This window comes from Canis lupus, chromosome 30 (genome assembly GCF_011100685.1).
Source record: "Canis lupus familiaris isolate Mischka breed German Shepherd chromosome 30, alternate assembly UU_Cfam_GSD_1.0, whole genome shotgun sequence".
Taxonomy (NCBI): domain Eukaryota; kingdom Metazoa; phylum Chordata; class Mammalia; order Carnivora; family Canidae; genus Canis; species Canis lupus.
Genome location: NC_049251.1, coordinates 25,108,074 through 25,135,268, shown reverse-complemented (window position 1 = coordinate 25,135,268; position 27,195 = coordinate 25,108,074). Strand labels below are relative to the sequence as shown.

The 27,195-nt window shown below is 40.5% G+C and overlaps 1 pseudogene; it reads right to left on the bottom strand.

Annotated features, from left to right (window-relative positions):
- Positions 1-18,758: 18,758 nt before the first annotated feature.
- LOC106558079 lies at positions 18,759-19,747 on the bottom strand (annotated as a pseudogene).
- Positions 19,748-27,195: the final 7,448 nt, after the last annotated feature.

The following is a 27,195-nucleotide window of genomic DNA, read 5'->3' as shown; positions in this document are numbered from 1 at the left end:
GCGAGCTTCACTGAAGGAATTTATTTCGTGTGTTGTGGATCTGGCCATTTAGGGACCAAGCACAACTGTCCTGGCCTTCCAAATAAAGTCGGGATGAAGCAAATACTTTTACTTGGTTAAAAAAATTTTTGGAGAGAATGCTGTCAGACACATTTGCCTGCAGTTTGCCGATGGGCAAAGTCCACTTTGTACGAAGTGCACACATCGTGTGCAATGTCATCATCAGTTTTGGTCAGTGATAGAGTTAGTGGCTTTGTAATCAGCAAGCCTAGATTCAAAACTTGATGCTGTCTATTTTTAGCTCAGTGTCCTTGAGTGAGTTCTCCCTCTCTGAACCTCAGTGTCTCCATCTATGAGGGAGGTATAGGTTTATGTGCAATAATGTGTTGCTCTGTGGTAATGAAGTGTAGATTAATTGAAGTGATGTACATAAAACACTCACAGGGTAGTTACTGCTGTTTTTACTGCTGATTTTTAAGGCATGTGGTTGTGCCAAGTAAATGCAGTCTTGGCTAGAGGTTGAACATATAGTCTGAGCAAGTTGTTTTTGCTCTGATTTCATGTAATAGCCATAGTTCTCTGTTGGCTTTGTTTTATCTCTTCCTCTATGCATTTGTCTGTTCATCCAGCCATCCAAGCACCCATCCTCCACACATCCAATTAGCAATACATATGCATGGTCTGTATAAATACACACATACATACATACACACATACACAAACAAAACACTCCCAAACAGGAAGTCTGTCTCTCACCTCCTCAGTCCTCCCTCAGTTCCTGTTTCCAGAGCTGACTGTGGTTACTGTGGTTACTATGTCCTTCCAGAGGTATTCCATGTACATGCAAGCACATATGGCACACCCCATAAGCAGAAGTATACTGTCCACACTGTTCAGTATCTGAAAAGTTAGCAATATATCTTGTAAGCTTTCCACATTAGATTATACCATCTGATTCACTTTTCTTAATAGCTGCCATAGTATTATGTACTATGGGTCTATCTTAATTTATTTAACCAGTCCTCTATTAGTGGATACTTCAGTTGCTTTTAATCCTTTGAAGTCATATAAAGTGCTACAGAGAAACTCTTTCTTTGTGCATGCGTGAAAATGGCCACAGGGTATTTTTATAGCTGTAGGATGAATTCCCAGAGATGGATTATCTGGGTCAGATTTTTATAGAAATTGCCAAGATTGGGGCACCTGGGTAGCTCAGTGATTGAGCGTCCACCTTTGGCTCAGGTTGTGATCCCGGGGTCACGGGATTGAGTTCTGCATCGGGCTCCCTGCAGGGAGCCTGCTTCTCCCTCTACCTATGTCTCTGCCTCTCTCTGTGTGTCTCTCATGAAGAAATAAATAAAATCTTAAAAAAAGACATTGTCAAGATTGCCCCGCCCCCAAAGGTACCAATCTACCTACCTTCCAGTAATAGAATACCAATCTTCCCATACACATGCCATTTAGTGTTGACTTTTAATAGAGACTCAATAGAAAACTTCATATAATATCCTGACCGAGTTAATCTGCTTTTTTCCAAATTACTCTTCTCAGAACCTACAGGACTATACAATAAAGCATAGTAGCTAAATGTTAAAATTAAACAAATGAACAGAACCATACAGCTTTAGAAATTCATAGGCCTTTGAGATGGTTTAGTCCAGCAGAAGAAAAACAAGGCTTTCGGTGCTTATGTGCCACATATTTAATGGCATTTGATGGCAGGTAGAATGGGGTCTGGTTCTATTGATCCTCTTTTTAGCACATCAGACTGTTTCCAGTGTGTGAATATCCTATGCAAGATGGATCCGACTGTTCCCCCACATCAGTGGCACGAATTCTGGTCACATTCAAAAGGCAGTTGTGATAAAATGAAATGAATATTAAATTCAAAGTCAACTGATCCAAGTTCAAATATCAGCCCTGTCCCTTTTGGAATGTGTCTTTGGGCAAGTTACCTAACCTTTCAGAGTGTCAGAATTCTCATCTATAAAACACTGGCGGCAACATATAGTCCACGATACCTTCAAAGGGTGCTTTGCAAATGGTCTGGCAGTATAAATGTTCAGTGTTTTATTTTCTAATTGTTAGCACAAGTAATTGGCGGTGTTTTTGTACTTCTTCAATATTATTTCTAAGCCATTGTCTATAGGATTTGTTTTTTTAATTCTAAAATATGTCCTTGTTTCATCAAATATAGATTAAGAAGCAAAGGCAAATGACAAGCCCTCCCTTTTTTATTAATGGCAGTGAGAGATATGGAAGAAATTATACCTTATTTTCAGTAATAGGAGCAACCTATTTCTAGGATACTCTTTTTTTTTTTAAGATTTTATTTATTTTTTCATGAGAGACAGACAGAGAGAGAGAGAGAGAGAGGCAGAGACACAGGCAGAGGGAGGAGCAGGCTCCATGCAGGGAGCCCCATGTGGGACTCGATCCCGGGACCCCAGGATCACACCCCGGGCTGAAGGCGCCACTAAACTGCTGAGCCACCAGGGCTGCCCTAGGATACTCATTTTGCTTAAGAATGACCAATAACCAGTACCCCTCATCAGCATTTCAGGGAAGGAAAATCTAGTGAATTCCCCCTTGCCCCTTTATTGAGAGGTGGAGTGAGAAGGGAAGAGTCTCAAGTGTTACCAGTTTTGACTTTGGCGGGGGAGATATTGGAATCAATTGGAAAGTTAACCACAATCTCACCAAGTATTTGTTCAGAACTCACATGTGGGCATGTTACATAGCTCTGGGCCTGGGCACCGGAAGGGACAGGTCAGCGTAAGACACGAGGATTCTTCTGAGACTGCTACCAATCGTTAGCCATGTGATCACTCAGTAAGTCATTTAACCTTTTAGCATTTCAGTGTCTCCACCAATAAAATAGTGAAAAGATGCTGCCGTGTTAATAACTTATGCATATTCAAGGTACTACGGATCAAGCAGAGTGATACTTATTTACCAGTCACTTGCTCTAAGTTAGGCATAGGCCATCTCTTCTCTTTGAGGCCGGTACTATTAGTATCATTATCCCCGAAATAACCCCTTCTTTATTGGTAAAAGAACTGGGAACTTCGGAGGTGTTGTACTTTGCTTGTCCTCATGTGTGAGAGCTGGGGCTCAGACCCTAGGTCTCTTTTACTTCAAGGACCACTATACTGCCCTCTTTGGTGGCCACTTTGTGGGGTAGATATAGCATCATCCCCATTTTGTAATCAGTGGAGCTTAGAAAGATGGTGAGTCAGCATTACAGATTGGCTCACAGGCTTTGGAAAGGATCGAATGAAAGAACATCTGGGAAGATGTTATGTAGACTCAACCCCTTTACAGATGTGAACTTATTAATTGGGCTGTCACAGATGGGTCATGCTGATGGGTAGAAACCCACACACTGTAGGTGAGATCAGTTGGATAAGAAGGAGGGGCATTTGCTAGTCATTTGCTTTGCTTGAAGAATGCCTAGCAATAATTTTTGTTGTGTTTTTATATAAATTTACTGGATTTTGTGACATGGTGTAAACATGGCCATAAATCTTTACTATAAACATTGTAAAATACTATTTTGCATTTCAGATTGCAAGTGACTATGCAGAAACTAATATATTTATATGTATTATTTACACATACACATTAATATACATATACATGGATCTGTATACATATACATATGTCAGTGTACATGTATGTGTAAACAGACATACACAAAACCTCCATGGTGTTTTCTTTCTAAAACCTTCTTATAATTCCTTGGGAAGAAAGAATAAGAATGTGTGCTAGTGCTTAAAAACAAAGTAGTGGGAAGTTATTAATGCAGCAATTTACTACTACAAAATCAATCAATCAATCAATCAGGCAATCTCAAGCTGCCATTTCTTTATGAAACAACCCATTCATTCAACAAATATGCTGCTAAATGTAATAGTTCCAGATTCTAATTAGCGTTTCTAATAATTCTGTGTTTTATTTTCAAGTCAGAACATAAACTAGATAAATGCACAGCACCTCAAGGCAATATCATATAATTAATCATTTTTTTCAAATGAAACACATGGAAATTTAAAAAATGAACCTAAAAGCCATTCATTATCTGACCGTCTACTGATAACTGTTGTTAATGTTGGTGCATTTTTTCCAGTTTTCTTCTGTCACTATATTGTGAGCATCTCAATACTAGAAACTTGGTGGAGATCCAAGGAGAATAAATTGTGCATCAAATGCCACTCAGGGGAAAATAAAGGAGATAGTGGTTAATTATTCACATTTAAAGGATTCACATTATAAGTGAGAGTGCTGGAAATCGTTGACTGAGCCTTGCTGTAGTCATCAAACAGTATGAAGTCAAACCATTTTTTTAATAAATTTATTTTTTATTGGTGTTCAATTTGCCAACATACAGAATAACACCCAGCGCTCATCCTGTCAAGTGCCCCCCTCAGTGCCCATCACCCATTCACACCCACCCCTCGCCCTCCTCCCCTTCTACCACCCCTAGTTTAGCTTTTCCCAGAGTTAGGAGTCTTTATGTTCTGTCTCCCTTTCTGATATTTCCCACACATTTCTTCTGCCTTCCCTTATATTCCCTTTCACTATTACTTATATTCCCCAAATGAATGAGAACATAAGTCAATCGGAGAAGTCAAACCATTTTTAAAAATCTACATGCAGTTATTTCCATTCTTGGTTTTTAGAAACCTAGTACATTTCAGAATTCTCATAAAAGCCGATAAATAATTATAATAAGCGTGAAACTGCCGGAAGAATCCTGATGGGTGAATTTGCTCACTTTCCTTTCCTTGGTATTTAACTGTAGTCTCAACCCAACTTCATGAGACATCCCAACTTGTCATTTCGCACTTAGTATATCCAAACTGAGCCCTGGCTAATCCTTAACCTGCTAATCCCCTTGTCTCCCCATCTCAGTTACTGACACCTCCAACCTCCTGCTACTTGACCCAGAAATCTAAGGAGTCATCCTTACATTCTTCCTCTTCTTCATTTCCATATCCAGTCAGTCTTGTCATTTCTGTACTTCACCGTGTCCCAAACATGTCCACTGTATCTCCTTGGCCTCAGTTCAAGTCCTAGCCATGGGCATGTTTTGAACTATGGAGACCGTTCACTCACTGACCTCCCCACTTCCTCTCCAGCTAGCTTTCAAGATAAGCAGACGGTCAAGGGCATTGCACTTCTCCGCTCACACTTCCTCAGTGGCTTCTCACTACTTTTAGGGCAAACTCAAGGTCTTTAGCAGTCCCCAAGGCCACCCACTCACTTTCCTGGTTTTATGTTTTGCACTCTTTCACTTACTGTGTTCCAGCCACACTGGTCCTCTTTGAATTCACCGAGTTTGGCAATTCCTTCCCCCATCAGGATCTCTGCATATGTTCTCCTTGAGACTTAATCCCCTTCCCTGTGGCCTAGCTCACTCCTGTTCATGTTTTAGATCTCTTTGTAAATGTCCCTTCTGCAGTGACCTACCCTGAACCCCATGCAAAAATGTCTCTTTTCATCCTTTCTTATAAAATCTTGTAATTGCCTTTGCAGCCACCATGACAGTGTATTATTACATACTGATTTACATGAATATTTAATTTTATTTCCACACCAGACTATAAGTTCCCTGAGGACAGAGATTGTGTCTGTTTTGCTCATTGTTGCACCCTCAGAAGCATAATGCAAGCTACATAGCAGGACTCAATGCTCATTGATTAAGTGAATGAATAAACGAACACATGGATATTTTCTTCTATTACTGTTTCTCTCTGGGATAAAAATATTTTGCACAAACATAGGAAGCAGAGAGTTGTTTTTGGCAGCTTTTCCCAACATTTTCTTCTTAATGGACTCCAATAATCTTTAAGAGTGAATCATGGCTATATGTATTCTGTGACTGAGAAATTTCCTGTGAAAACTCCCACTTTCCCATCCACTTGTCTACATGATCACTTAAGTCCAATGTTACTTCCCTGCTGTCCAGAAACTTAGTATTCTCTTTTATGGTGCTTATGATCTACCTGACTCAAATGATGTGCAATGTTCATAAAGCTCAGGCCTTAAAAATGTGTACCTGAAATAATGATGTGGCATAAATGACCAGCTAACTCCAAATCTCTTAAAAATAATACATAGTGCCCATCATACTTCTTTTAAAATTCTTACTACTGTTTAATCCATTCAACAGATATTTTATCAATGTGTACTATGTGTTAGGATCTGTGTTCTGCAATGGGATATACCAGTGAGCCAAATGTAGCAGTTCCTGCCCTTATAAATCTTGTGGGCCAGTACTGTTTGAACAACTCAAAAAGTGCACAGTCATACATGCTCATGAGTACACCTCCCAAGATTTACTGTGGAATCTGAAGCAGGCCAGGGAGACACTACACCTGGCCTTTATAAGGCCTTTCAATATCCTAATGTCCTTTTTTCCAAGAATACCACCCATAATGCCATATAACTTTCTAGGTATCTCAACTCCAAATTTTATTAGGAATATTGACTGTTTAGAGCTGCTGCATGATCACCATGCCATTTTCCTCAGCTTGTCTGGTTTCATCACAGCTGTGGTGGACTGTTCCTCAGAGCTCTGCAGTGGAGCTGAGCCCAATTGCCTCAGTGTTCACTAGCCACATGAGCCTACCCTTTGTCGGGTTTTCCCCCTTTCTACTTTCTCCTCCCAGACAGACTGCCTGCACCCAAGTCCTTGTTTCAGGGATTGCTTTCAGAGGAACCCGATCTAGGACATTCCCCCAAATTCTGAACCACCCTCACATGGAGAGAACTCAGTAAAAGTAAATAGAGTTATTGTAGTTAATTGTCACGTCATTCTTTCATCTGTTAGAAGTAAAACCAACTCAGCCAAATTTCTGAGTATCCACCAGGTTTTGGGAGAACTACAAAACACAAAATGAATGTGGTTCCTGTTCACAGGGAGCACACAGTCCATCAGAAGGATCACTTTTCCTAAGCCTGGGTTACAGAACAAGAAAATTTGGTTAAGGACCTCCATTATTCCCCTTCTCTTAGCTGCATGTGACTTCTGTAGGAATATATGACCCACTGGATTATATAACTATACAAATTGGGCCTAATACAGTATCTGGCATGGATCCCATTCTCTCTTTGCTTTAAACCTAGACTCTCAGTGTTATAAGTGACATAATCGCAAACTAACCTGAGCCAAACAGCAACGTATCGTACTCTGGTTTCAGGCATAGGTATATCCTGAGTCTCTGTGAGATTATCAGGATTTTGTCTGTCTTCATTTCTCCCATCTAATTCTTTTGGGTTTGCTTTATTTACCCATAGACAGGTCTTTTCATATGAGAGAAAAAAATCGCTCCCAATGGGTCTGGGCTTATCCCGTGCTTTTGTCTCATGACCCCAGCAATGAAGATACTGTCTCTTTCCCAATACTCATATTTAAAAGTCTCATGGAGAGAATTTGGGCTTGCTAAGATTGTGTTCTTAACCCCGAAACAATCATGCAACCAAGGGGATAGGAAACCCTAGACAACTGAATCACATGCTAATCCCTAGCTCTTTGGGGTAAACCCCCTCCCCAGTGAAATAGGGCCACTGTCACTAGAAGCAAAATAGCCCAGTATCCTGGGACATTAGAACTAAGTACAGACCTATAGAGATCCCAAGGCTACAGCAAGAAGTACTTGCCTTTTTTTTTTTTCTAGGAGTAGGGAAGTTATCTCTGAGCAAAATAAGATTCTTAAGTGGAGGGCAGATGTTTGTTTATTTGGATTTACCAAAGATAAGGAGACTGTCTCAAGGTCATAGTTACTGAAGCTCTGGGTATAATTCTAGAGGCTTCTATAGATGTCCCAATTAGCTGGGTCTTGCACCTTCTCTGGTTGGTAGGCACCACAGGGTTGAATGTGATGTCCAGGATTTTCCTAATAAGGCCACCCATGTCTGGAGTAATTGGAGTTTTTCCCAAGCCAGGGAAGGAAGAAGAGGGAGCAATAAGATTTTCATTCTTGGGCACATTCCCAAGAGCAGAAATTGCCTTCTTTTGTCTGCTGCTGAGTCAGGTGCAAGGACACCTTCCCAACCCTATAAAATTCTGGACACATCAAAGAATGAATTGGAAATTGGTCCCCTGCTTGGCCGTCAAAAGACAACTAACCAATAGAAGCCTTGACCAAGGCTATATGCGCATAGCATGTGCATCTTTATCTGGAGGCTGCTGGGTAGGGAAACTTCAGATCTCCCACCTCTGAGCATGTGTTGGCTGCTGTAGGAGGCTGGTGGCCCCCTTGACCTAGCCCATAGCAAGAAATATGGGGGCCTCTTCAAGTCCAGGATGGGCAAAGCAAAGCCTCTTTCTGTATCCCTTGCTGTATGCTGTCAATGCCTTTTAGGTCAGTGACTGCCATAAAACCTGGCACCTGTCCATTTTCAGACCACAGCCTCTTCTATGATTGGTGAACAGCAGATAGAGTCTGTAAACCTCGCATTGGCCCTTTTGCCCCATTCCTATTCTGTGTGTGGCTCTCCCAGCAGTATGTGATTGCACATCCTCCTGGCGATCCCAGGTTTGAAGAAAACACCACTTGAATCCTATAGATTCAGCTTCTTTTCTTTCCCCACCTTCTTTTCCCTCTTAGCCTATAATTAGCCATTTTTCTTCTTAGTTTTGAAGTCTGCTTATTTGAAATTCATCAGTGAGTTAGTCCTCTGGGAGTTACTCTCAATTACAAATTGAAGACTAATTGTGCCACAATCACTGTTGCTCTAAGACGCCTCCACTGTAATCGCTTCCTAAATTAACTCTCGCCTCTTATTTAACACAAAGTTAAGTCTTTTAAGATGAGCTGTGATTTGTAGTAGGAAACACAGCAGTTGGTGAACTGTGGAGTCACAATTACATTGTTTTTAAAAATTCCTTTTCCTTTACATTTAAATTCTGAATTATTTTTTAAAATCTGAAAGTAAAATTTAGCTCAATGGAAAAAGCATATGTTTTGCTTTTACTGTGAATGGTTTATCATATAAAATTAAAATTTTTCCTGACTGTTGCCAATCTTGTTCTGAAAAATAGTTTCTGAAAAACTTAAATCACACACTACACACACGCTATTATTTATTTTGCCTTCATATATTTTCTCACTGATATGACTTTTTTTTATTCTGGGGGCAGGGTGGAGGAAGGAGCAGTTCAACTACTTATCAGGGTGGGTTGTATGATCTCCTATACTTTGAGCTTCTATCCGACCATTGCCCATCTGACAATCAGGTGACATGCAGCAAGCTGGAGAGAGCTCACTGTAAATGCATCTGGGAGAAGGGAACTATGAAGGTAGTGAACACAAGAGGAGATGAGGCAGTGGCTATAATCAAGAGGCCACGATGGAATGAAAAAGAGCTGTTAGTGTAGACAGCCTCCCAAATGGTGGAGCAAGGATCCGGCCCCTTGCAGATGTTATCTTTAGGACACTTCCACCAAGGAGTCAAAGAGGTAGGTAACTTATTTAAGTTTGACCCAAGCTTGAGCTGAAATTCAGACTTTGAGTTAAGAATATGCTTTTTATTTTATCGCAAAATATGGCCATGTGATTTTAAATATAAATTAAAAAGTTATCCATAGACTTCTTCAAAAGGTCTTTTGGCCTTAACCAAGCGATGATAATATAAAAAGCTTCCAGTTGGCTTTCTCCAGGACAGGCAGGGGCTAAGCTCACCTGGTTTGCTGTTTCTGCCAGTGTACTTCACATGTAATAATTATATATAAATATATAAATAAGTATTTGTAAATATATTTAAAGGGGATCCCTGGGTGGCTCAGCGGTTTAGTGCCTGCCTTTGGCCCAGGGTGCGATCCTGGAGTCCCGGAATCGAGTCCCACATCGGGCTCCTGGCATGGAGCCTGCTTCTCCCTCTGCCTGTGTCTCTGCCTCTCTCTCTCTCTCTCTCTCTATGTCTATCATAAATAAATAAAAATAAAAAATAAACATATTTGTAAATATATTTACAAATATAAGTTTGTAAATATACTTAATGTATTTGTAAATACATTCAATGAATGCATGATAATTCATCGGATATATGATAGTTTACTTAACCTAAATGAGTCTAAATAAGGGACTCTATTTCCAGTTTCCCCTGTTATTATTAATACTGTAACTGACACCTTTGGACATAAACACTTTCTAGGTATTTAGGCTAATTCCTTTGCAGTAGGTTCCAATAAAGGGGGATAACTGGGTCAGAGGTTATAAACCTTTTAAAGACTTCTTGATGCCATTGTCAAAGTTCCCTGGACTTTTTAAAGGAACATTAGGAAAATGTTTTGTGACAGTTATAGAGGCTCTCACTGATTCAAGGGAAAGGATTTGCCCCTTAGCTGATTTAAAACAAAAGAAAATTAAATTTTTTTACATGCTAAAAAATGGCTTACTAGTGAGTGACCTGCATTCAGAAGTGCAGCCTGCTTCCTTCATTCCTAAAGGCAAATTAACATCTAACCAATCTACCAAGGACGTGCTTGTATGATTTCAAGATTTCCCCAGAGCTATCTTCCAAATGTTAAAAACAGTGATTTTTAAAATTTATGTCAGTGTACATTAATGACACTTTTTTTGTTAGCTCACCTAGATAACTGGAGGACAGACCTTTTGTGAAAAACAGTCCTTTTAATATATATATATATATATATATATATATATATATATGCATATATACATACTTATATAACATCCATAACTTAAAACGTATGTATATTGTAATGTATGCATACTCAGACTCAAATGAACTGAATGAAAATGCTTATCATCTGTCTTTGATGAAGCAGACTTAATTTCTCCCTTTTCAACACACACACATGCATTTCCTTTAGACAGGATAGGTGATGTTGCCTGCTGTTACTGGAGAAATAAAGACTCTTCTCCCCTTTGTAATGTTATGCACTGATGAATGGAAGCATCGGAATTTGCTAACAAATGACTGTACCTGCTGCTTGGTGGTATTTCCCCCTCCCTCTGCCTCCCAGACAGACCTTTCTTCCTACGCAAAGCCATTTGAATTCCCAGTTCAAAGAATCTTTGTTAGATGGCCAATTTGTTCCCAAGAGCATCGGAAACAGCCATAAAAAGAGGCTCATACTTCATTTGCGGTGGCTTCGTGCCAGTCTGATACCGCAAACATTGCTTTTGAGAATGCTTGCCAGCATGCTCACCCAGGGAACAGTAGGGCTATGGAGGTAAAGACCATGGTTTAATGCCTATTCACAAGGTGTCCTAATCTTCTGTGAGGTGTACTGAGTGCCCACTGGGTAGTTTGTGTCTCTGTTAAGAACAGACTGGTGGAAACTCCAAGGGAAGCAAACATACTAAAATATTGTAATCAGCCACCTAGGGCACAGTTTTTTTTTTTTTTTTTCCTGGCTCAGCAATTAGAGATTTCCCCCTGGAAAGGTTATTAATATGAAAGTCTTCACATCAAAAATACTGTACTAGAAGAGGAAGGAGCTACATATAGATCTATAGTCAGTCCAGAAATGTGTGTATATATCTGTGTGTGGATGTTTTTACGCATACTCACATATATCGTAAATCGCATGTATACCTCAAACATATGCATTAAAGCACAATGCTATTTGTTCACCCATCTGTGCATGCAAGCACAGGAAATGGCCTGTTCCCAGGTTAGAAATCTCAGAAGGCTCTTTTAGCTTGGGTCCTGATCATATGCAGGAATAGGCTTTTCACCAAGTGGATGACTAATTCATTCATCTTGATTGATAATTAGAACCGACAAAGAACAGATCAACACAAATCACGAGGGCAAAAACATCTGGGACTCAGTTTAATGAGAATACCCCAAAACCTCTTTAGCGGTAATTGCATTGCAAGCACCAAATAGCTTTCACAGTTGTTTTTGTGAGTGATACAAATTAGCACCCAAGATCTGAAAAGTATACTGACTGTAAAAACAATGGGGAATTTAGCAGGGCCCTGGGTAGCTTGGCCAAACATATGTATTAACCTGGATGTACTCTGGCATATAATTTTGGGACTTTTTTGCATCAAAAAAAAGTTAAGACTCTGGAATCCTACTGCTATTTGCACTTGGAACTCCCAGGTGGGCAGTTTCATCTAGGAGGCAGTTTTCTTCTTTCCCCACAGAATCCTTTACCAATTTCACACAAATACCCTGAGAATGTTTTAATATCCAAGTTGCTTAAAGTCTGCAGTTTACATCTTTTCCTTTGTTAGGAAATATAGATAGCACACAAACAATCTGAAGGTTTTATGGGTACTTAGTTATAACTAAAAACTTTAGGAAAGTTGTAATAAGATAGAACAATTGCACATCTTAATAGATCTAAACACGCCTGGTGAAGCAATAAGAGATTTTCAAAGCATTCAGCTCGGTTTTGGTTTATTTCCTTCTTCAGGTAGCCCTGCCAAGCCCAACAAGAAGTTGGGCTTTCACTCCTAGTGAAAAAAAGAAGAAGAAGAAGGAGAAGGAGAAAGAAGGAGAAGGAGAAGGAGAAGGAGAAGGAGAAGGAGAAGGAGAAGGAGAAGGAGAAGGAGAAGGAGAAGAAGAAGTAGTAGTCAGGAGTGAGTGCGTATTGTACAAATCCTGCAGAGAAGAAGAAGTAGTAGTCAGGAGTGAGTGCGTATTGTACAAATCCTGCAGAAATTTCGGACAAATATCCCAAGCTGTAGCAGGAAGCCTTCATTAAAAAAGAAGGGGAAGGAGAAGGAGGAGAAGGGGGAGAAGAGGAAGGGGAAGAGGAAGAGGAAGCAGAAGGTTGTCATCAGATGTCAAGTGATGAAAGAACACTGCCCTTCTCACCCCATAAATGTTTTTCCCTCCTTCTGCATAGTTCTTTCCTCTTTCAAGACTGTCCTGGCCACCACACACCAGGAAATGTGGGTGTTCCAACTTACACAGCGTTTGCTTGCACTGCTTTTTTAGCCCTAAGCCTCCTCTGCCTCCACTTACTCACTTCTGCCTCCTAAGCTTAGAAGAAGATCAGCACATGTGTTGTAATGGAACCTCTTTAATGGAATCACTGTCCCCTTTACAAAGCACTTCCACATGCAGTTTTCCTATGTGAGAATGCTCCAAGGTCATCAGTGCAATGTCCCAAATTCAGCAAGGCACATTCTGTGAACCCACTTTACAGAAAAGATGTTGCAACTCAGAGGGATTGAATGACCTCCCCAGAGTCATGCACCCACTGAGATGCAGTAAGAATTTCCAAGCAAACTTTCGTGGCTGCTTTAATGGTATAGGTTAAATCAGACTCATTTTTTTTTAATGCTCTTTTTTGTCTTTTGGAATTCTCTAGCAATATTAGTGGAACAATTTGAAATGAATACATTTCAGGCTCCTCATCTTTTCCCTATGGGGAATATGTAGAAAATTAAGTGCTTATTGAAACATAGTTATCAAACCCCGTTGGTGACGGTTCCAGGTGCCTTGCCAGGGATAATAGGAAATGAGTAATAATACCCAACTGTATATCTGCAAAACCTTCCGGAAGAGATTTGGGGGCTCAGAGTCATTCTACAGAAGAATACGAATAGAAGAATTACACTTTGATTTTCAACCAATTCCCCTTCCCACAACTACGGTATTTTTGCTTCAAATGAAACCAAGTAAAAGTAAAAATAATTTAGAACAATATTCAATAGGGAAAATGTCACCAAAAGGGTTTAAGTGAACATAAGGCAGCCGGAGGTGGAGGGGTCCCAACTCTGCCCTGAAGACTCTTAAAGATGCACTAAGTACCTCATGCTTGTATATAAGTCTCTGATCTTTTTTCTTTTCCTTTAACACCAGCTGAGCCCCCACGTTTAATTCCTTGTTGCCCCTGTGCCTTTTGAATCTAGTATGTGAAGTGACTCTGTAAGCAAGGAGCAATCATTAGGAAACTGATAAGAAATTGTAAATGACAGGTTCTAAAATGGACTTTGAAGTGGCTGAGTTGGAAATGTGTCTCTACTTTCAGGAGCCGCCTGTCCCATAATAACTGGAGTAGGCATGGGGAAACCATGGCCCAATGTGGTTGCCATCTGTTTTTGGACAACCTGTGAATTAAAAATTATTTTAACCTTCATAAGTGTTTGAAAAAAATCAAAAGAATATTTCATGACATAAAAATTATATGAAATTCAATTTTTTTTGTAGATTTTGTTTTTATTTATTCATGAGAGACACAGAGAGGCAGAGACACAGGCAGAGGGAGAAGCAGGCTCCCTGCAAGAAGCCTGATGCGGGACTCCATCCTAGGACCCTGGGATCACTCCCTGAGCCGAAGGCAGATGCTCAACCACTGAGCCACCCAGGTGTCCCTAAAATTCAAATTTTAGAGGCCATAAAAAGTTTTATTGGAATACAGCCGTACCCATTCATTCATTTCCATATTGACTCTGACTGATTTCCTACAAAGCGTAAAATATTTACTGTCTGACTCATTACAGAAAAAGCTTGAGCTGGAAGAAAGCATTGCTGAGGCGATATGAAGGGTATAGGCCCAATAAATATACGCTTTACAGATAAATTCAACACTGTGTTTGAAACAAACAGAAAAGACCGTATCCTTTTTCTAAACTGATACACAGATTTTTTAAAAGTGTAAATGACAGTTAATAGGACATATACTCACAGGCTGCTTCCCTGCCCCTGGTCCCAGCCTCTGTCTCAGCATTCAGTGCACCGTAAAAATTGTAAGCAGGTAGCCCTGTTCATTATCTTTTGTATCCTTAACAATTTGATCAATTATTTATAACACCACTTTTCCCTGAATGGTTGTTAATCCAGTTTAAACATGTCAGTTAGTAGCACAACTAACTGAATCCCAAAGTGTTCACATAATACTAATTAAATTTAAAAAAAATCAAGCAAAGGTGTGGGAAATTCCAAAGAGGTAGCATTGACAGTGGCTCAGTAATGAGAAACAATCTGGGAAAATAGTCTATAAACAATTACCTTTGTACCTAATCCCTTCCTCATTTAAAATATACTAGGCAGAAATTTTAAATGGAAAGATGGTCTTACTCTATAGGGAATCTACCGAGTTTAGCACTAAAAATGAATTCACTTGGGGTGTTTTTAAGGGAATTTTTATGTTGTCAAATTTGTATGAAAAAACTACTAAAAAGTGAAGAAGTATTTTGTATTACACTATGTGTGCTACGTCTTTTGAATTCCATATTGTTAAAATAAGTAGACATGTTTGCTTTAAAAACTTAATTACTGTATTAAAATTTGTTTCAGGAAAGGTTTAAAATATCCTTAATGGGCAAGGCTTGACATATTAAAAGTAACATGAAATTCAAATGTGAGCAACCCTCTGAACATTAGAGTTATTTGAGCCAGCTCATTTACAAAGAGATATGGAAAGAATTCATCTTATAATCTTTAAAACACAATCACTGTATGGTAATTGTGATATCTGTTAGAATTAGCTGGGGGGGAGGTACCTCATAGTTTAGTCAATACTGTAATTACAATAGCACATTTCCCAAACATGCAACAGAACCTCCAAGGGCCTCTGTCTTGAAAACTTGCAAGTGCTGTATTCCATGACAAATCCTGTATGTGTGGGTTTTGTTATTAACTCTAGGTTTGAATTAGAATTCCCTATCTTACAGCTTGGAGCTAAACTCTGTTTACAAAACAGTATTTACACTTGACTAATTTTGCAGATCAAACTAATTAAATCAATTAAACTGGTGATTAACCAAATGAAGGCTGATTGCAAAAATTAGTGGGTTTATTTTGGAGGACTGGAAGTAAGCTAATTACTGCAGTGATTACTTGAACCTGGAGTACTCTAAATGTGGTATAAATTGAAACCTCATAGTGAATTAGACTGGGAATTCATTACAGTTTAAAGCACTGTTAATACTATTCAGTCTTCCTCCTTGGGGAAAATTTCCTCTCTCTGTGTTTTGTATACTGATAAACAATCACTTGGGTTATGTGCTTTTTGTGGTGGAACCTAGTAAAATGGGGGACACTAAAGAAGTTATTTACTTTTACAGTGATATACAACAGTGCCTGTCAAACTTTAACATGCATTTGAATCCCTCGAGGATCTTCTAAAAGGAAGATTATGATTCAGTATGTTGGGAGTGGAAGTGGTGACTGGGGCAGAGGCATAAGGTGTGTTCGTGTGCATTGGTGTGCTCGGCCATGAGTACGAACAAGAGCTGAGATCCTGCCTATCAGGCTCCCAGGTAGTGTTGATCCTGTTGGTTCTTGGACCGCACTCTGAGCAATAAGCACATACACTGAAGTAGACCTATAAACTGTCAGAATTAGATATGATGCTTCAGGATGGGCTGTAGAGAGCAAGCTATCTTGGTGATGAAAACTCACCCACTATTGCTAGAGATGTCTGAGCATCAGCTGATTTCAGTAATGGCTGCTACTCATGAGTTCTCATCAAGTGGTTTTTCTCCTGGTCTTCTCATGCAGGCGTGTTAGTAACAGTATTTATGTCCATACATAATGCACTCTACTAATTGGTTCTTAAAGCATATCATTTTAACAAAACGTGAACACAGCTGAATGAGTGGTCTACATTTTGCTGATTTAAATATCACTGAGCTTTCGGTTCTCTGTTTTGCCTTAGTTTCAGATTTATGAGATGGTATTTACAATAGTAAAAGAAAGACTTCAGGTTCTGTTCGAGCACACAATTAAATCTAGGAGAGAGATGTTGGTTTTATGCAAAATTTTAAAGGGAAACAAGCAGCTTCACTTTGCAGCCAAACTGGAGGACAGACATCTTTATTTTCTTGTCACATCCACTTTCGATATTGGGAAAAAGTTAATTTTCCATGTTAATCAATGAACCTGTCTTGACATTGGGTTTCCTGCGTGTTGCAGTTCATGGCAAGAAACACCTTATCCCTACAGGAAACCCCACAACCTTTAGCAACAACTATTCATTGCCACTTGATAAGTAGTGCCCCCTGTGTGCCAGGGGCTAGAGAGTGCAAATTTGAATAAATTAAGACCACAGACTGTATTTTAATAAGGACAGATCTTGCAAAAAGTGGAAAGCACAGCTGAGGAGTTTCAATCTGGTGAAAGAGGAACAACTGAATGGTTATAAAAAAACAGCTTTATGTCAGAAACAGATTACTCAGGGCTTTGATTAGTTGCCGGGAAGTTAATCAGAACCACTTTTGGTTGCAATTCTTGTTGAAATGCTTCTTAGATTATTTTTCCATAGTATAGTCCTGTGAAAGTACTTGCATTTTTCCTTGATGCTCCCTGGTCCCAGTGTGAACTAGTATCTCTGAGCCTGTGGGTGGAGATGGAGGAGGTGCAGGAGGTTGAGCTGAAGCTTTATAGATCCTAGAAAAAGGGTTTTAAAAAAACCAAACACTTGTGTTTAAAAAACTAAAAACAGATATATATTTATTTGACTAGTTCCTTTAAAAAAAAGTAAACAAAAATTATACACTGGAATTTTTAGCCAAGTGAGGTTTAATGATGTGAAGTAGATTCTGTCAAATTGAATTAGTTGAAAACATTTGGCACAAAAATTGAACTGTTGTCTTGCCTTATTAAACAAAACTCAGAATATTTTCATTAATTACCAATTGGAAGTCTGGAGAATTCCTAATTATAGAGGGTATCAAAACCAAATGACTGAATAATCAATTGAGAGGCTGTGCAGGTGACATGTGTCTCAGTAAACTCACCACCATTCAGATCCACATGCTTGATTTTATTCACTGCTGTACAGCTGATCTATCTCTTGGGGAGAAAAGACAATAACTGAAAAACATAGATATCAACTGGCATTTGGGTGTGTCTGTATAGACCTCTTCCAAATACACACAGAAATCCTAATTATCTGCTACATTATCAGGAAGTCGGTTCATTGTTTTACAATGAGAAGCATCAGTCCTTTTGGGCTGCTGTAACAGAATAAAATAGACAGGTGGTTCATAAGCAATATACATTTATTTATCATAGTTCCAGAAGCTGGGAAGCCTAAGATCAAGGTGGCAGCAGAGTCAGTGTTTGATAAGAGCTGGCTTCCTCTTTGACAGCCATCTTTCTATAGTGACCTCACATGGTGGAAAGGGCCAGGGAGCTTTCTTGGCCTTCTTTTATAAGGGCACTAAGGGCAGGGCCCTTGTGATCTAATCACCTCCAAAAGGACTCTACTTTCCTAATATCATCATCTTGGGTGTTAGGATTTTAATATATGAATTTGTGTAGTACACAAATATTGATACCACAGCAAGAAGTTTATCTGTCTAGAAGTCAGATTGCTTTCATAGACCTGCCCAGTACATTCATTCTCTGTAGAAAAGGTTAAAAGAGGCCCCTTATCAGAAGATGGTTGATATTAGGGAGACTTTTCAGTTAAGATAATATGAGACACTCTAACCTTGCCAAGGAAGGCTACCCCAGAGCATTCCATGGATAGGCACTGACAATGATTGCCTCTAGGATTCTTTAAAAAAATATTTTAGGATTCTTCTGAGTCCTCTATACATAGCTCTTGCTCTTAACAAGATGCAATATATATATATATATATATATATATATATATATATATATATATACTTTTTTTTTTTTTTGGCTGGGTACAGTATACTTTATTGATGGTACATGACAAAGTAGGGCTCCCCAAGCTCCTCCCCTTCCTCGGGGTCTGGGATGTAAATTGGAGGTCAGGAGATTCTCAGTGTGTTGGGGGATTAAGTTGGGGCAGGGAGTGCCTCTCTCTTCCTCTTGTTCTCGCTGGGGCTGGTGGTCCAGGAGACTTACTCCTTGGAGGCCATGTGGACCATGAGGTCCACCACCTAGTTGCTGTAGCCAAATTCATTGTCATACCAGGAAATGAGCTTGACGAAGTGGTCATTGAGGGCAATGCCAGCCTTGGTGTCAAAGGTGGAAGAGTGAGTGTCACTGTTGAAGTTGCAGGAGACAACCTGGTCCTCAGTGTAGCCCAGGATGCCCTTGAGGGGGCCCTCTGATGCCTGCTTCACCACCTTCTTGATGTTGTCATATTTGGCAGCTTTCTCCAGGCGGCCGGTCAGATCCACAACTGACATGTTGGGGGTGGGGACACGGAAGGCCATACAGTGAGCTTCAAGGATGACCTTGCCCATAGCCTTAGCAGTGCCAGTGAAAGCAGGGATGATGTTCTGGGCATCCCCTCAGCCATCATGCCACAGCTTCCCAGAGGGGCCGTCCACGGTCTTCTGGGTGGCAGTGATGGCATGGACAGTGATCATGAGGCCCTCCATGATGCCAAAGTGGTCATGGATGACTTTGGCCAGAGAAGCCAAGCAATTGATGGTGCAGGAAGCATTGTGACAATCTTGAGGGAGTTGTCATACTTCTTGTGGTTCACGCCCATCACAAACATGGGGGCATCAGCAGAAGGAGCAGAGATGATGACCCTCTTGGCCCCACCCTTCAAGTGAGCCCCAGCCTTCTCCATGGTGGTGAAGACCCCAGTGGACTCCACAACATACTCAGCACCAGCATTACCCCATTTGATGTTGGCAGGATCTCGCTCCTGGAAGATAGAGATGGACTTCCCATTGATGACAAGTTTCCCATTCTCAGCCTTGACTGTGCTGTGGAATTTGCCATGGGTAGAATCATACTGGAACATGTATACCATGAGGTTGAGGTCAATGAAGGGGTCATTGATGGCGACAATATCCATTTTGCCAGAATTAAAAGCAGCCCTGGTGACCAGGCGCCCAATACGGCCAAATCCGTTCACTCCGACCTTCACCATCATGTCTCGGGGACGCAGCTGGCACTGCACCAGAAGCAGCAGCTGTCTGTTTAACGGGGAGGAGCAGAGAGCCCAGGATGCAATATTGTTGATTAGATTATGTCTTATTAACTATGAACCCATCCCTGGTCCATCTTTAAGGAATGCAACCCAAGCCACCTTGACTGAATTTTGGATCTTCTTAAGCCCAATCTCCTTGTTTTCTCCCACAATTAGTCATACATAGTATAGACTTTGTTTCTAAGCTCTCAGAGAAGCAGCTACCTAATTGTCATCTCTATGTACAATCCCTGAGTGAAAAAACTTCTGATGATTCCCATGTAAAGTCAGAGTTTGGAGAACTTTTACTAATATGAATTCATTTCTCCCTTTCTATCTCTAATTAATAAGATATCTTGTAAAATGTTAGGATCACTGATTTCTCTGCAACTGCAGAAATGTCGAGGCAGAAGAGTTGCATCCTAGAGCTATGATTCCTATGCCATTCTACTGAGTGAGTACTCCACTGTAGGCTACTTACCAAAGTCTGGTCCTCCTTCTTTTTTGCAGACAGAAACTTAAGTTTGTTTAGTGTCTACTCTTCAAGAAATGTGACCACAGCTCAAGGGCAAATCCTTTATTAGTCTAACTCAAGCCTGATAATCTCCTTTCCATTGCCAGTGATTAGTTTAGAAGAAGGCATGTGTCTGAATTTCAGCCAATGCATCTGGAGTGGAAATCTGCTTTGGCTCCTAGAAGTGATGTCCTGTCTTACAAATAGACATAAGAAGAAACGACTCACTTCTTCCAGTGAAAATGAACCTATATTTGTTGGCCTATGAAGGCAAAGATGATGTGCTGACATGGGCAAAGGGAAAAGATAGGAAGGACCAGGGCTCTTCATGACAGCCCCAAGCTACTGAGGGGCCAGCCAACTCAAGACTTCTTTAGCATGCAGTACATTTCCTTTTTTTTTTTTTTTAAGTTTTTTTAATGTATTTATTCATGGAAGAGATAGAGAGAGAGAGAGGCGGAGATGCAGGCTCCGTGCAGGGAGCCTGATGTGGGATCCGATCCCGGGACTCCAGGATCATGCCCTGGGCTGAAGGCAGCGCCAAACCACTGAGCCACCCAGGCTGCCCGATACATTTCCATGTTTATTATGTGATTTGACCTAGGTCCCTGTTAAGTGTAGCTAAAAGCAATAGAAACTTTTTTTCCTTGACGAAGAGAGCTACATTTTTTTTTTCCTTATGCAACCTGAAACTTTGGTTCCTTCTGAGTCCTCTATACATAGCTCTTGCTCTTAACAAGATACTATATATATTTTTTTTTTGGCTGGGTACAGTATACTTTATTGATGGTACATGACAAGGTAGGGCTCCCCAAGCTTGAACTGGGACTTCCACTTTGACTGTTGATTCCATCTCTCTACTTTTCAGATAAATCGCTTGAATAAGTGAATCCAGGAGTTAATGGATACACAAAACAGTACCGGAATTCTCTCAATTATTTTTTTTAAATTTTTTTATTTATGATAGTCACAGAGAGAGAGAGAGAGAGAGGCAGAGACACAGGCAGAGGGAGAAGCAGGCTCCATGCACCCGACGTGGGATTCGATCCCAGGTCTCCAGGATCACGCCCTGGGCCAAAGGCAGGCGCCAAACCGCTGCGCCACCCAGGGATCCCCAATTCTCTCAATTATTGTCAGCCACTTCCCTGAAGCTTTCCTTTGTTGGTTCATAGATCCTGAGAAAACTTTCTCTTGAAAATCTGAGTAGAGTGAACTGCTGTTCCCATGTCAGTTCTTTGCTGCAGAGGTCAGGTGAAGGATGCACTTATTTTGGACAGATGCAAACTCCTCAAGTGTGTTGCCAACATTCGGAATTAAGAAAGCCTACTTAACATTTTAACCAAGTTACTTTTCCATATCTCTGCACCTTTGCCGGGTATGGCATTCAAAATGTTAAGCTGATTTGCATATCATTATTTGATTATTTCAAAAAGTACACATTCATGGACTGAATTACCAATATGAGATGTTAACACAAATAAGGGAAGTAGCACAAGGTAAATCACAGTATGGTGATAAATAGATCCACAGATTAGAATGCAAATATGCTAATGAAATTTCTAGTAATCTACAGTGAAAACATTTAATATTGAGAGTGTGGTCTCCTATAACCTGGCAGCTGAGGAGATTCTTTTCGGAGGATTGTTTTGAGATCTGATTTCTTCAGGATAGTCTATCCATTAGCTCATCTTGCAGTGAAGTAGCTTAATTTGTCTTTTAATGTTGCATGATTTCAAGTGTGAAATCCTTTCCTTGGGACCTCAGGGAAGCCTGATGTGAGCTTTTGAAAGGTTTCACAAGAGGTTTTGTATAGACACATTCTTGCAACAGTTTTGAACACCTGATGGGTAAGAGGCATCAGGCATCCCGTGAGGTGCTGGGGAGTTTATGAAGATGAGTCAGACTTACATTCTACTCCCAAGAGGATCCTAGATAAGATATTAACTTAAGATAGTGACAGAAAAAGAAAAAAAAAAGACTCCTGAAAGAGAAAAATGACCTGGAGAACTGTGGGGAAGTGATGCTGTGGGGCAAATGGAGAAACTGGGAAGGGTTTCTGGTTTTAAACAAGCTTAGATTTCAGGGTGTTTAATCTCAGTTGTAGGATAGGTTCTATGCTGCTTGGTATCATCAGGCTGTTTGAACTTCCATTTCTGTGCAGTTACTCTGATTGCTTTTATTTTAACGAATTTTCTCTGCATTGATAACTAGACCATCCTTCACAGGAAAGCCCTTTGGTTTGGAAATTCATTGTGCTTACACAATAATAAAATATTAGAAGGGGAAGAATGTTTTTCCAATCAAAACTGGAAAGGAGACATCCAGCAGATCATTTTGCTTGACCTTTGGCAAGGGCCAGTCCTGAACACATTGAGAAATATCACATCCCGGTGGAAAGAGCACTGGCCAGGGAATTAGGAGTATGAATTCTATTTCTGACTATCACCCTTGGACAAGTCACTTTCTGCACTTTGGGATTCTCATCTGTAAAAGTAGATTGGTCTAATGAGCTCCAAAGACTCTTTTAGTAATTTCTATAACATCTTAAGGTATTGTTCATATGCCAGTTTGCCCTTGACACTCACCTCCATCAGAGGTGTTAATTACAATCTACAGCTTTTTAGCTTCCTAAAGCAGAGTCATTTTTTTTTCACATTTGTTCCTTTCTGAGCCATAATGGAGGCATTATGGGTGATATCTTCAGTCAGATGAGGAAATTAGAGTACAGAGAGATCAAGAGGCTTATCCAAGGTCCCTAGCTGGTGAACGCCAGAGCCAGGACTTGAGACCAGGTTCCCTTCCCTTTCCTCCTCCCTCTACAAATCTCTCCTCCTGACACATTCCAGTCATAGGTTGGTCTGATCTTGAGTGGACTTTAATAGAACTCATAAAGATAGTTCTAGTTTTGAGGATTGTAGATAGAAAGATTTTTCTAACCTTTATTTTGAATTTTATATACGTAAAAAAGTTGCAATGATAGTACAGAGGGTTCTTAGATACCCCTCACTCAGCTTTTCCTAATTTTTTTTAAGATTTTATTTATTTATTCATAGAGACAGAGACAGAGAGAGAGAGAGAGAGAGGCAGAGACACAGGCAGAGGAAGAAGCAGGCTCCATGCAGGGAGCCCAATGTGGGACTCGATCCCGGGTCTCCAGGATCACACCCCGGGCTGCAGGTGGCAATAAACCGCTGCCTCCCTGGGGCTGTCCCCTAATCTTTTTTTTTTTAGATTTTTTTTATTTATTTGAATGAGAGAGAGAAGGAGAGAGAATCTGAAGCAGACTCCACACTTAAGCACAGAGCCTGACATGGGGCTTGATCCATATCCATGAGATCATGACCTGAGCCAAAACCAAGAGTTGGATGCCCAACTGACTGAGCCACCCAGGCACCCCAGCTTTTCCTAATCTAATGTCTTATATAACCATGGTACCTTTGTCAAAACTAAGAAATTAACATTGATATAATAATACTGTGAACTATACTAGAGACTTAATTTGGATTTCACCAGTTCAGATTTTTAATGGACAGCATAAATTGGGAGAGTGAAAATTGAGTTAGGGAGATAAATCCTTCTGGCCCCCATCAGAGAATACCATGTACTACATGTGTGCCACAAGGGCTGACCTTACAGCAGGCATGGATTTCTAACACTGAAGCATCCCACCCTTGATAAAAGAGGCAATGGATATTGTCAGTGGTTAAGATGAGAAAAATGATGGCCACAGGGGGCACTGATATCCCAACGTTCCAAATGCTTAGGTTTGTGAACTATACACCAGTTAACAGACCAAAGACACATCTCAGATCCGGTCTTTTATGGACAAGATGCTCTCAATCACCATCTATCACTTTCTAAGTACAATCCTTTCCTGGAAGATATTGCAGTATTATTCAAAACGTGCCAAAGTGGGCAGGAGATCCCAAGAGTAATTGTGAGTTATGAGGTCATGGGGACCTCATTGCAAACTATTTGCAAAACTTAATTGGGGTAATAAATAAACTAAGCATGTAAATGAGATTGAAGACTACAGTGTGAATTAGAAGGAGACTATTAGCCTGCATAGTCAAAATGCCTTCTTCCTATTTGTAATATTTGCTGAGTTGAACTATTAGTCAAAGAAGCATTAAATTCAAATATCCTAAAATTTCACAACTAAAATAACTTGGAAATAAAACCATTTAATGAGATTCTTTCTGGACAAGATGTGAACTTTATTTTTTATGATTAGGTACTTCAGTGCTTTTCAAATAGAGGATGGCCTGGCATTCACATCAGGATCCACCTGCCCGCCACCCCGCCCCCCCAACCCCATGTGAATTCATCTTGACCAGGGTACTTAGACGCAAATGCAGAAGAAAAAAAATACAGCTCAAAAGGAATGAAATAAAGATGCTATTCCCAATTGTGGAAAACAAACAGATCTGTAAGCTAAAATGGGACTATCCCTCTCTCCCTTTTCTTGTTTTCTTTTTTAAACTAGGTGGTCAAAAATAACTTCAGGCCTGACATTTCTTTTTTCACATATCTGAAGAATGAGTAGAGGGTCCTCTTGCAAATAAATATAAATATAAAAAAAAAATAAGAGAAACAAAGCGCCCATACACCACATCTAATCATCCAGCCCAAGTCAAGTCTTAACAGCAGCTTTTTTTTTTTAAGCAGTTGATTGAATGAATACAAATGCCTCTCTGTTGTCACTTGGGATGCCACTTGATATATCCCATTTTCTAGACTCTAATTATTCCATTTGTAGACATGAATGCCATTTAGATGTGAGCTAATTCAGCATGGTAACTCAATTAGATTTGTACCGACTTGGATTTATGAAACATCAATGGGTTCTTGGTGAGACCAATGGGACTGCGGGCGATTCATCCGAAGTCTCACCGACGCAACCTCTCAGGAGCTCAATTAAACATGCCAGCCACGAGGATGTTTTTTAACTGGAATGTTTCACAATTAAAATAAAAAAGATTTCTGTGTTCCTCAGCACGCACGACCTAGCAGAAAAGAAAGACCTGTAATGACAAGGGCTGAAGTTTTCCTTTAGGTTACATGTTATCTCCATCAAAGAAGACTCCCTGGCTGGCCGAGCTCAGAGCATCTGTCTGACTGCCCTTGGCATGGCTGGCCTCAGTTGCTGACCTATGTGGTGAAGATTGTGGGGCCTCCCATTCAAGGGCACTCGATAAGTGTTGGTTGAACTAAATTGCCAAGTTCATCTTGGAGCCTCTGCCTGTACCTTGGTTCTGAGAGCCAAAAGGCAGATGCTGAATGCCAAATTAAATTTGTAAAAAGATAAGAAATCTCAAAGTGCCAAGAATTATGATAACTATATTCTCGGCATAACATTTTTTTTAATTAAAAAAAAAACGCAAAATAAAACGTAGCCCATGGTCAGAAAATGAGGGAAAAGATTTTAAACCAGGACTGTCCCCCTAATGGATACCATGTAAAAAAAGGACTCATTTTTTTTTAAGATTTTATTTTATTATTTATTCATGAGAGACACAGAGTCGGGGGCGGGCAGAGACACAGGCAGAGGGAGAAGCAGGCTCCATGCAGGGAGCCTGATGTGGGACTCGATCCCAGGACTCCAGGATCATGTCCTGAGCTGGAGGCAGGCACTAAACCACTGAGCCACCCAGGGATTCCCCCCCAAAAGGACTCTCTTTGAAGAAATTGTGTTACTGTGTGATTCTGCATGGGGCTTAGGAAGGCAGGCAAGCGCCTGTGTGCGGAATGCCATTGCCTGGCAGAGACTTGCCTCACCTGGTCCTCTTCATGTGGGCGTGGGTGATGACCAAAAGGCTTCATTAGTTCTCAGCACAGGGCCTGATACAGAGAGTGTACTTGGAAATCTCGTGGAATTAATGAAACAACATCATAGGTGTGAGCTCATTTTGTCAATGAGGAGCAACTTTGACCGGTGTCTGCCGTCATTTTCCTAAATCAAGTCATAGATAATAGAGACAAGTATGTTTGTGTTTCTAACACCTGGATGAGGGACAATGTCAAGGGGGAAGAGTCTCAATTTTATTGTATCTTCATCTTTCCAATTCTAATACTCTCATATTTATTTCTGTTATGACCTTATTATTAGTTGTAGAACGGTAGTAGAGGTATAAATAAAGAACATTGCCATGGGGATCCCTGGGTGGCTCAGCGGTTTAGCGCCTGCCTTTGGCCCAGGGCGTGATCCTGGGGACCTGGGATCAAGTCCCACGTCAGGCTCCCGGTGCATGGAGCCTGCTTCTCCCTCTGCCTATATCTCTGCCTCTCTCTCTCTCTCTCTCTCTGTGTGTGTGACTATCATAAATAAATAAAAAATTTAAAAAAAAGAACATTGCCATGCCATGATTTTCAAACTGCAGTTTCACATAACTTGTGTCATGTATGCCCACAGTGCTGCTATCAAACAGACATTATTTCCTCCGTTCAATGGCTGATTAAACTGGTCCAGAGAGGTTGTGTGTCTTGCCCAAGGCCACACAGCTAAATCTCAGTGAAGCTGGTATTTCAACCTTATCCTTTCCTGTTAAATCCTTCTCATATGGAGTAGTGAAAAGACTGTGGGTTTTAAATCAGAAGACCCCATTTTACTTTCTCGTTTTGTCATTTGGGATCTTTTTTTTTTTTTTTTTTTAAAGATTTTATTTATTTATTCACGATAGTCACAGAGGAGAGAGAGAGAGAGAGAGGCAGAGACACAGGCAGAGGGAGAAGCAGGCTCCATGCACCGGGAGCCTGATGTGGGATTCGATCCCGGGTCTCCAGGACCGCGCCCTGGGCCAAAGGCAGGCGCCAAACCACTGCGCCACCCAGGGATCCCTGTCATTTGGGATCTTTTAAGCATTGATAGAAAGATGGATTTTGACCCGGCACATGA